The sequence below is a fragment of the Schistocerca gregaria genome, chromosome 1 (genome assembly GCF_023897955.1).
Source record: "Schistocerca gregaria isolate iqSchGreg1 chromosome 1, iqSchGreg1.2, whole genome shotgun sequence".
Taxonomy (NCBI): domain Eukaryota; kingdom Metazoa; phylum Arthropoda; class Insecta; order Orthoptera; family Acrididae; genus Schistocerca; species Schistocerca gregaria.
The window spans coordinates 915510624-915522020 of record NC_064920.1 but is presented as its reverse complement, the minus strand read 5'-3'; the positions used below and the strand labels follow the sequence as shown (position 1 = coordinate 915522020).

Here is an 11397-nt window from a genome sequence, read left to right as displayed (position 1 = left end):
GTAAACATGTTAGTTTTTTTTTATCTGGCATCACAGGATGCGGGCTATGATGTTGCCCATGCGTCTAGGTAAGATTACTCATTAACATGGTCCATCAGGAGATAGAAGTGGTCGAAAACGATTGAAGGGTAGCGGTTGTAAGGGCAGAGGAAAAAAAGTGACAAGGCAAGAGTCAAGGGAAAAAAAGCCTCTGCGACAGTAGGACGGGTAGTAAGGCAGTAGTGGCTTGCTATCTGCGACAGTGCATGCAAGGTTTGGTTGTGTTAGAGGTATCGTGCATCGTTGCCTTTGTCGTTGTTGGAACTTGTTGCGGCGCTTGCTGCAGTTGTTGCGTCCCTGCAACAGTTCAAGGTCGTTGTAGATTAGAGGGCGATCGGTCATAGATCGGCTCACAGACGGTGTAGGGTGTGTGTGTGGCTGGTTTGCGTGCTGTGTACAGTACGGTTTTCCTGCGGTTGCCTGATTTTCGGCTGGTCGCACATCTGGGTTCCCAGTAATAACTGTGTTGCAGGGGCTCGCCAGTACTGTCGTGTTAGCGTTCTATGGACCATAGATGTTTAGTTCCTAGCCAGTAATGTCTTTGGTCTGTTATGCTTCCATCTATGGTTGTGGTCGTAGTTACCCAGAGAAAGAATAAAAGGGTTGCGCGAGTGTCTCGTGTTATTGTACAGTCGTGTGGAGAGTTTTTCGAATACCTGCAAGATGGTATCTAGCCGGTATTGCCGGTGAAGTTCCGCGATGCGTGTGTAGCGCGGAGCGTTGCTTATGATTTTGAGTACTTTGTTCTGTATCAGCTGCAGACGGCGCAGCGAGTTGGCGCAGCGTATCCCCAGACAGGGGCTGCGTACGTCATCAGGGGTCTAATAAGTGTCATGTATGAAGATTAGATGGGTAGATCACATAACTAATGAGGAGGTGCTGAATATAATTGGGCAAAAGATAAAACTGTGGCACAGCTAGACTAATAGACAAATTGTAAGACATCAGAGGGTCACCAGTTTAGTACTGGAGGGAAGTTTGAGGGATAAATATCATTGAGGGAGTCAAAGACATGAACACTGTAAGCAGATTCAGACAGACGTAGGTTGCAGTAGTTATTCGGTAATGAAGCATATTGCATAGGGTAGATTAGCATGGAGAGTTGCAACAGCCAACTATTCTTTGGACTGAAGACCACAACAACTACAGTAACAGGAAGACTAGACAACTCATAAAAATAATGGATCATTTAGGTAAAGAAGATACGAAACGTTTGCAAATAAACTCAATATCTAAATTTAATTCGTATGAACACAGTAAAAAAAAACATTGGACACACGGCAAGATGCCCAGGTGGTCCTGTATGAACCTGATAGCAAGAAAGATTGCGTAACATTGGAGGGGCTGCAGGATGGAATAACATCTAACAAAAACGGAAAATCTATAGGTTGTGACTAAATTGTTATGGACCTGATCACACGTTAACCAAATACTGCAAAAATAGGGATATTCAATTTTATCAATGTCTTTTGGCAAAGTGGTTATATACCATAACAATGGAATATAGGCCAACTATTCCCAGTTTATAAGAATGAGGGAGACACATTAATGTATTGAAAGCGTTCTGAATTCATATTATAAATGGTATGCCAGAATTTTACAAAACGACTATTATCTATTACGTAGTAAAAAATGGAATTGAGCGTTTGGCATAATTGGCTGGGAGGCCCCTTACGCTGCATGTCCGGCCGCCTTGTTGCAGGTCTTATTACATTCGGGGACACATTGGGCAACTTGCTCGCCGGATGGAGATGAAATGATGATGAAGACAACACAACACCTTGTCGCTGAGCGGAGAAAATCCCCGACCCAGAGGGGAATCAAACCCGGGCCCCCTAGGACGGCAGTCCGTCGCGCTGACCATTCGGCTATTTTTTTTTCTTATATACAGAACCTTTTTTATTGGTCAAGAACTATTTCACAACTTCTTAATCTCTCATCATCTTTTCATTCTGCCTAGCCAATTTCATCTTTGGCACTTTCTTCTTTGTGGGCTCTTTCTCAGTTGCTTTCGCAACAATTTCCTCCTTTTCAGTAAGAACCACCTCGATGTGGCAGGGAGAGCTCATCTATGGATTTATTCTTACATGGTAACGGTAGGTTCTTCTCCTCAGGCGTAGTGCACAGTTGACCTTAATATGTTCAATGAACCAGCTGTCAACTCCGCATTTTTCAGTAACTGAAGCAAGAACTCTGCAGATTTCTTAGGCCAGTGGCCGTGAGTTGTGCCCCAGTGCTTTGCCTGAGCACAGCGACCAACTCCACCATTGAATCTGCGAAATGGAACACATTCTTTCTTCTCAACAACATTGTTCAAATACTTGACTGCTCTTCTCAACGACATTCCTCTCAGTGCCATTGCAGTCTCCGTTGTGTTCTTAAAATGGACACGGAGGTTAGAGCCTCGTGCTTTACACCACTTTGTAGCACTGTCAGATTCGTGTGAATACCGCCCCATCTCCACTATTCAAAATATACAGCTCTGCAATTAATTTATGTCACATTGTTGAATAAGGGTGTCCACAGCTGCAGATTCGTTCGTCTTCCCGCGTTAATTAAACGAGATTGTCAATTGTCGAGAGCTTGAGATAATCGAGATTAGACGTGTGTGAATGGAAACGCGTCACCTGATCACATGAATGAGAATTCTTGTTACACCAGGGCAACGATCTTGTCTGGATACCCCGTCATCCATGGGAATAGGAGGAAGAAAGGTGCGCCGCGCTACGGCCGTAGGCTGTTAGGGATAGTGTAACACAATGTGGAACATCAGCTGGACCCCCTTAGGACCTACGGTAGTAGCTGAAGGATTGATGAGCGATGAGGGTTACCCACCTACACGCTACATACGTGGTATATTCCCTGACGGTGGTGGTATCTTCCAAAAGGATAACCGTCCATGTGGCAAGACCACAATCCTGTTTCCGTAATTAGAACATGATAGTGAACTGACGTTGAAGTCTCGAACCTGATCTAGACTCTATAGAGCAAATTTGGCATTCTATAAGGTGTCAGTTCCGTGCTCACAAGCCTCTAGCCTTTAATTTACAGGAACTGAGTAATCGGTGACTTCTGGTTCCACATATCGCCGGAATTCTTTCAAGGAAGTGTCGAATTCATGTCGCGCAAAATCGCTGCTGCACAGCATTTCAAAGGATGATCAACACGCTATTAATCGGGCCGACTTACTGTTTGGTGTCACGTGTGAATCTGTTCAGTATTTCTACGTACAATGAAAGAAACTAATGAACGCATGGCACGTAAGCCCTGGTTAAAAGATAATATGAGCCACTCTGTTGCGTGTAGGTGCTATAAAGAAGTGGAACCTTATGGACAAAAGGCATTTTGTGTCATTAATTACGAAGCCCTAAAAGCGTGTATTGATTAACCGCTTTGCCACTTAAAAATTAATAACTGAAATATTTTAAAGTTGTATTTTTTCAATGCGTAAAATGTCCTGACTGTTCTGAAATGTAGTTTTTTTTTAATGTTGTTCTGCGCTCTTCTCACCCTTCGTTCGTTATTTTCAGCAGCATTAGTTTTAGTTGCATTATGAACCATTCACTGGGGGAACGCCGTCTAATTAATACGGAAGGACTTCACATGTAATTCTTTTATGAAGATTCAGACACTGATAAAATTATGATTATGGAGAATACTTGTACTGTATGATATAAGAAATCTTTTGATGAAAACGCTAGGGTGAACTCTTGTATTTGGTTGAATAGTCCCTTATAATGTAATGTTAAATGAGATTCCTACTTGTGGACAGCCACAAAAAATCCGTAGTATTATTTCAATCAAAATGCTTGCTACGTACTAAAAAATCCCTTGAATGAATTATTTTCGTAATATGTATGAAAGGCAAATAGTTGGAGGAAATTAATATTCGTAACAGATTTATATTATACCAATCTTTGTTCTCCAGTTATTGTAATTGACCTATGTAAGAGAGATGCAGCACTAGGCACTGTAATTATACTCGATGTATCGTTTTTCCAATGATAAGTGGACCAATATTTTTCAAACTTGTTTTCGTTTTGTAAACTTGTAATCAGCCCAGTTCTCCTGTTGCGGTTGGAATATGCAGTTCAATTCTGGCCACTTAAATTAATAGGGAAGCGTTTATCGCGGTAAAGCAATGATCGAGTACCGTAAGCACTCTGTCTTGACCTATTTTATTATTATTGAAAATTAGAGCTTGAATATTAATTCGAAGTCCGATTCTAGTTCTGCAGAATGATTTCTGTTGTATGAACGTTTACTATGCACGTAATCATTGGTCAAGAAGACAGTATTAACCAACAATGACTTTTTAACTAGAAGTTCCTTTTTATCCACTCTAGTAAAGTTATGAATGCAGTTACATTTAAAATAAATAACATTTACACATGTTTATTTGCAAATGAGAATAGTTTCATTTTCCCTTTTGTATTGGCTTTGGAGATAAACTTTTGATAGCTGGAAAATTAAACGATATATTCAAAAGGAACCACTTCACTGACTAATAGGACAGCATACATCCTTATAACAACATGATATGACTTTGTAGTAAAATGTGAAGTGGGACAAAGAGCAGTTTTGTAGCAGTTACATCTGTTGTATTGCTAAGCTGTAATCATTGCGCGGGCTTAAACATAATACAAAGCAGAACATGAAAGTGGCGTTTTCTTAGTATGTCGTGTAAGGTACCTAATTGTGCACAGTATAATTACATCATCTGTCGTCGTTTCATGTTTTTACCGTCGTCATCACTATTACTAATTTATTTTATTATTGTTATAATAATTCCATGGATTGTTGCTCATGACTGGAGAATAATTCTGCATAATGTTTCAAAAAAAACGAATATGTTTGTATATAAGGAACTCCCAAAGTATAATTTACGTATCTGGTGACGGTAAAAAGGACTGTTTCTAGTAACACAATTTCTTGTATACCTTTGTGTAAAATATTTCGAGTAGATTTCCCCACCATGTTATAGTTCTGGGTGGAGATTTTAATTTGCCGGATATAGACTGGGAGACTCAGACGTTCATAACGGGTGGCAGGGACAAAGAATGTAGTGAAATTTTTTAAAGCGCTTTATCTGAAAACTACCTTGAGCAGTTAAACAGAAAACCGTAGCCACAACATATTAGACCTTCTGGTGACAAACAGACCCGAACTATTTGAAACAGTTAACACAGAACAGGAAATCAGCGATCGTAAAGCGGTTACTGAATCGATGGTTTCAGCCGTAAATAGAAACATTAAAAAAAGGGTAGGAAGATTTTTCTGTTTAGCAAAAGTGACAAAAAGCAGATTACAGCGTACCTGACGGCTCAACACAAAAGTTATGTCACAAGTACAGATAGTGTTGAGGATCAGTGGACAAAGTTCAAAACCATCGTACAATATGGGTTGGGTGAGTATGTGCCAAGCAAGATCGTAAGAGATGGAAAAGAGCCACCGTGGTGCAACAACCGAGTTCGAAAACTGCTGCGGAAGCAAAGGGAACTTCACAGCAAACGTAAACATAGCCAAAACCTGGCAGACAAAAAAAAAATTACGCGAAGCGAAATGTAGTGTGAGGAGGGCTATGCGGGAGGCTTTGAATGAATTCGAAAGTATAGTTCTACGTACTGGCTTGGCAGAAAACCCTAAGAATTTTTTTCTAATGGCAAAACGGTAGGTGGATCAAAACAAAATGTCCAGACGCTCTGTGACCAAAATGGTGCTGAAGCAGACGCCGGAATACTAAATGTCTTTTTAAAGCTGTTTCACAGAGGAATACTGCACTGTAGTTCCTTCTCTAGATAACGAAATAGACGACATAGGTATAGAAACAAATATAATCGCTCAAAAGAGGATAGGCCGCTAGACATGATGGGATACCAGTTCGATTTCAGAGTACGCGAAGCCCCATTCTTGCAGTGGTGTACCGTAGGTCTCTAGAAGAGCGCAGCGTTCCAAAGGATTGGAAAAGGGCACAGGTCATCCCCGTTTTTTAGAAGGGACGTCGAACAGATGTGCAGAACTATAGACCTATATCTCTAACGTCGATCAGTTGTAGAATTTAGGAAGACGTGTTATGTTCGAGTCTGCACCGCTACGACTCAGTGACACAATCCGCTGTCTTGGCATTGATTTCACATCTGACATGAAACGTTCAACAGCCCTTAACTACAGGCGTTTATTGAATCAGATGAGAGCAGGAATAAGTGACCACCGTTTGAGACATCTAGACCTCCTGCAACGGACACGATATGCTAACGTCTATTTGGCGTCACGTATCCCCCATTTTGCACAGATACTCCCCATACCACCTACCCTGGCTCACCGCATGTTGGCGCTTTTGGGATCCTTTGTTAATACGGGCATGTTATTTAAGATTCGTTACGAGTCCCTAACCCTCCCGAGGAGCAGAGGGGGTTTAGGCCTTTGTCATGTTCAGAACAGAGCAAAGGCCCTATTCGTCAGCTGTCACCTGCAACTGTGGCGACGAAGTCCGACGTGCCTCACAAGTCTCTTACTGGAAGCTTTACTACCAATCTCACTCGCAGCCCCTGTGATGATATCGGACATCCCAGCACCTTTCTTCTACATTAGCCAATTCTTCCTTGAATTAAGCTACATCCTCACTGCACTACTACCCACACGCTTGATGATGACGAGGGCGATATATGCTGCTATGCAAATGAACATGACGCCGAATCTGATTGAAAGCAAACACCCCAATACAAAGTGGCGCGCTGTGTGGCAGGCAGTGAATGTCACCACCCTTGATACTGACGTGCAATCTGCATGGTACGTAACTGTTAATGGGAAACAGTTGTGCCAGTCCCGCCTACATCGCATCCACCTCGCTGTTTCCCCCTTGTGTGCCACATGCCAAGTGATTGACACAGATGAACATCGTTTCGAATGCGGGTCGGCAAAGGACGTATGGTATTTGGTGCGTCAGATATTGGCTTTTCTCACACGCACGACTCCTGACAGGATAACTACCCGATCACTTCTTTTCCCCGATAAGATTTATTTCCCAAGAGCAAAAACGAACTCTGTGACGTGGATCAGCGGCCACGATGTTCACTACCTCTTCGGTAATGGCGAAAAGACAGTACCTGATTTTTGGTATTACCTCAACGAACGACATTGTGCGATCGTCAAGAACCCTAAATACAGGCAATATTTTTCTAATTTCCTTTGGAGCGCATTCCATAATCCGCCTCGCAGCTGGATTATCGATGACATGAGATGATAACCATAGCACCTCTTCCCAGTTCCATTTTTTTTATGAGATTTGAACAAACAGCGGAAACAACACAGCAACGAAGCATCGAAAAATTCGCAGCGGGCTATAGTATGGAGCATTCTTTGTCGTAACGGGACGACTTCCTATTATTCTGTTTATGTAGCCGAAGAGGAACGGCCTTCCTTTTATACATTTGTATAAAAATAAAATGAAAAAAAAGGTAGCGTGTTAGATTCGTAATCAAAAGTCTTCGGTCCGGGTTCGATCCCCGCCACTGCCTAAATGTTGATAATTAATTAGCATTGGCGGCCGAAGCCTTCTGGCATAAGAAGTCAGCCTCATTCTGCCAATGGTCTTGTCAAAGAGGGCGGAGGAGCGGATAGAGGTTCAGGGCACTCTCTTGTCCTAGGGGTGGGAAATGGCCCCTAAAGGCGGAAGAATCGGCAATGATCAATGACATGAGGATGCAGCAGGCAATGTAAACCAATGCATTAAAGACACGTAACGTGTATCCACAGGACATGTGGCCTGTAGTTGAAGAAGTGTCATGATGATCTCTCCATTGGCAAAAGATTCGGGAATAGTCCCCCATTCGGATCTCCGGGAGGGAACTGCCAAGGGGGAGGTTACCATGAGAGAAAGATTGAATAATCAACGAAAGGATAATGTTCTACGAGTCGGGGAGTGGAATGCCAGAAGCTTGAAAGTGGTAGGGAAACTAGAAAATCTGAAAAGGGAAATGCAAAGGCTCAATCTAGATATAGTAGTAGTCAGTGAAGTGAAGTCGAAGGAAGACAAGGATTTCTGGTCAGATGAGTATCGGGTAATATCAACAGCAGCAGAAAATGGCACAACAGGTGTAGGATTCGTTATGAATAGGAACGTAGGGCAGAGGGTGTGTTACTGTGAACAGTTCAGTGACCGGGTTGTTTTAATCAGAATCGACAGCAGACCAACACCGACAACGATAGTTCAGGTATACATGCCGACGTCGCAAACTGAAGATGAACAGATAGAGCAAGTGTATGAGGATATTGAAAGGGTAATGCAGTATGTAAAGGGGGACGAAAATCTAATAGTCATGGGCGACAGGAATGCAGTTGTAGGGGAAGGAGTAGAAGAAAAGGTTACAGGAGAGAATACGGGCTTGGGACAAGGAATGCAAGAGGAGAAGACTAATTGAGTTCTGTAAGAAGTTTCAGCTAGTAATAGCGAATACCCTGTTCAAGAATCACAAGAGGAGGAGGTATACTTGGAGAAGGCCGGGAGATACGGGAAGATTTCAAATAGATTACATCATAGTCAAACAGAGATTCCGAAATCAGATACTGGATTGTAAGGCATACCCAGGAGCAGACGTAGACTCAGATCACAATATAGTAGTGATGAAGAGTAAGCTGAAGTGAATTTCAATGTTAAATGCAGAGGAGAGAGCAGATAGGGGGAAAAATACATAGAAAACCACTATGAGGGTGAAGATTTGTCTGATGTGATAGAAGAAGAAACAGGAGTCGATTTAGGAGAGATAGGGGATCCAGTATTAGAATCGGAATTTAAAAGAGCTTTTGGAGGACTTACGGTCAAATAAGGCAGAAGGGATAGATAACATTCCATCAGAATTTCTAAAATCATTAGGGGAAGTGGCAACAAAACGACTATTCACGTTGGTGTGTAGAATATAGGAGTCTGGCGACATACCATCTGACTTTCGGAAAAGCATCATCCACACAATTCCGAAGACGGCAAGAGCTGACAAGTGCGAGAATTATCGCACAATCAGCTTGACAGCTCATGCATCGAAGCTGCTTAAAAGAATAATATACAGAAGAATGGAAAAGAAAATTGAGAATACGATAGGTGACGATCAGTTTGGCTTTAGCAAAAGTAAAGGCACGAGAGAAGCAATTCTGACGTTACGGCTAATAATGGAAGCAAAGCTAAAGAAAAATCAAGACACGTTCATAGGATTTGTCGACCTGAAAAAAGCGTTCGACAATATAAAATGGTGCAAGCTGTTCGAGATACTGAAAAAAGTAGGGGTAAGCTATAGGAAGAGACGGGTCATATACAATATGTACAACAACCAAGAGGGAATAATAAGAGTGGACGATCAAGAACTATGTGCTCGTATTAAAAAGGGAGTAAGACTGGAGTAAGACAAGGCTGTAGCCTTTCGCCCCTACTCTTCAATCTGTACATCGAGGAGGCAATGATGGAAATAAAAGAAAGGTTCAGGAGTGGAATTAAAATACAAGGTGAAAAGATATAAATGATACGATTAGCTGATGACATTGCTATCCTGAGTGATAGTGAAGATGAATTAAATGATCTGCTGGACTGAATGAACAGTCTAATGAGTACACAGTATGGTTTAAGAGTAAATCGGAGAAAGACGAAGGTAATGAGAAGTAGTAGAAATGAGAACAGCGAGAAACTTAACATCAGGATTGATGGTCACGAAGTCAATGAAGTTAAGGAATTCTGCTGCCTAGGCAGTAAAATAACCAATGACGGACGGAGCATGGAAGACATCAAAAGCAGACTCGCTAAGGCAAAAAAGGCATTTCTAGCCAAGGGAAGTCTACTAATATCAAATACCGGCCTTAATTTGAGGAAGAAATGTACGTCTTTAGTACAGCCTTGTATGGTAATGAAACATGGACTGTTGGAAAACCGGAACAGAAGAGAATCGAAGCATTTGAGATGTGGTGCTATAGACGAATGTTGAAAATTAGGTGGACTGGTAAGGTAAGGAATGAGGAGGTTCCACGCAGAATCGGAGACGAAATAAATATGTGGATAACACTGATAAGGAGAAGGGACAGGATGATAGGACATGTGCTAAGACATGAGGGAATGACTTCCATGGTACTAGAGGGAGCTGTAGAGGGCAAAAACTGTAGAGGAAGATAGATAGTGGAATACGTCAAGCAAGTAATTGAGGACGTAGGTGGCAAGTGCTACTCTGAGATGAAGAGGTTAGCACAGGAAAGGAATTCGTGGCGGGCCGCATCAAACCAGTCAGTACACTGATGACCAAAAAAAATATTGACTAGATATCTTCTCTTTATGAATAAGCATGGGTTTCAAAAAAGACGGTCGTGTGAAACCCAGCTCGCGCTTTTCGTCCACGAGACTCAGAGAGCCATAGACTCGGGTTCACAGGTAGATACCGTTTTTCTTGACTTCCGTAAGGCGTTCGATACAGTCCCCCACAGTCGTTTAATGAACAAAGTAAGAGCTTATGGACTATCAGACTAATTGTGTGGTTCAAATGGGTCAAATGGCTCTGAGCACTACGGTACTTAACATCTATGGTTATCAGTCCCCTAGAACTTAGAACTACTTAAACTTAACTAACCTCAGGACAGCACACAACACCCAGTCATCAAGAGGCAGAGAAAATCCCTGCCCCCCCTCCCCCCCTTCCCGGAATCAAACCCGGGAACCCGGGCGTAGGAAGCGAGAACGCTACCACACGACCACGAGCTGCGGACCCCAATTGTGTGATTGTGTTGAAGAGTTCCTAGATAACAGAACGCAGCATGTCATTCTCAATGGAGAGAGGTCTTCCGAAGTAAGAGTGATTTCAGGTGTGCAGCAGGGGAGTGTCGTAGGACCGTTGCTATTCACAGTATACATAAATGACCTTGTGGACGACATAGGGAGTTCACTGAGGCTTTTTGCGGATTATGCTGTGGTATATCGAGAGGTCGTAACATTGGCAAATTGTACTGAAATGCTGGAGGATCTGCAGCGAATTGACGCATGATGGAGGGAATGGCAATTGAATCTCAATGTAGACAAGTTTAATGTGCTGCGAATACATAGAAAGATAGATCCCTTATTATTTAGCTACAATATAGCAGGTCAGCAACTGGAAGCTGTTAATTCCACAAATTATCTTGGAGTACGCATTAGGAGTGATTTAAAATGGAATGATCATATAAAGTTGATGGTTGCTAAAGCAGATGCCAGATTGAGATTCATTGGAAGAATCCTATGGAAATGCAATCCGAAAAAAAGGAAGTAGCTTACAGTACGCTTGTTCGCCCATTGCTTGAATACTGCTCAGCAGTGTGGGATCCGTACCAGATAGGGTTGATAGAAGAGATAGATAG

The 11397-nt window shown here is 42.3% G+C and overlaps 1 pseudogene; it reads right to left on the bottom strand.

Annotated features, from left to right (window-relative positions):
* Window positions 1-1967: 1967 nt before the first annotated feature.
* LOC126309675 (60S ribosomal protein L17-like) lies at window positions 1968-2497 on the bottom strand (annotated as a pseudogene).
* Window positions 2498-11397: the final 8900 nt, after the last annotated feature.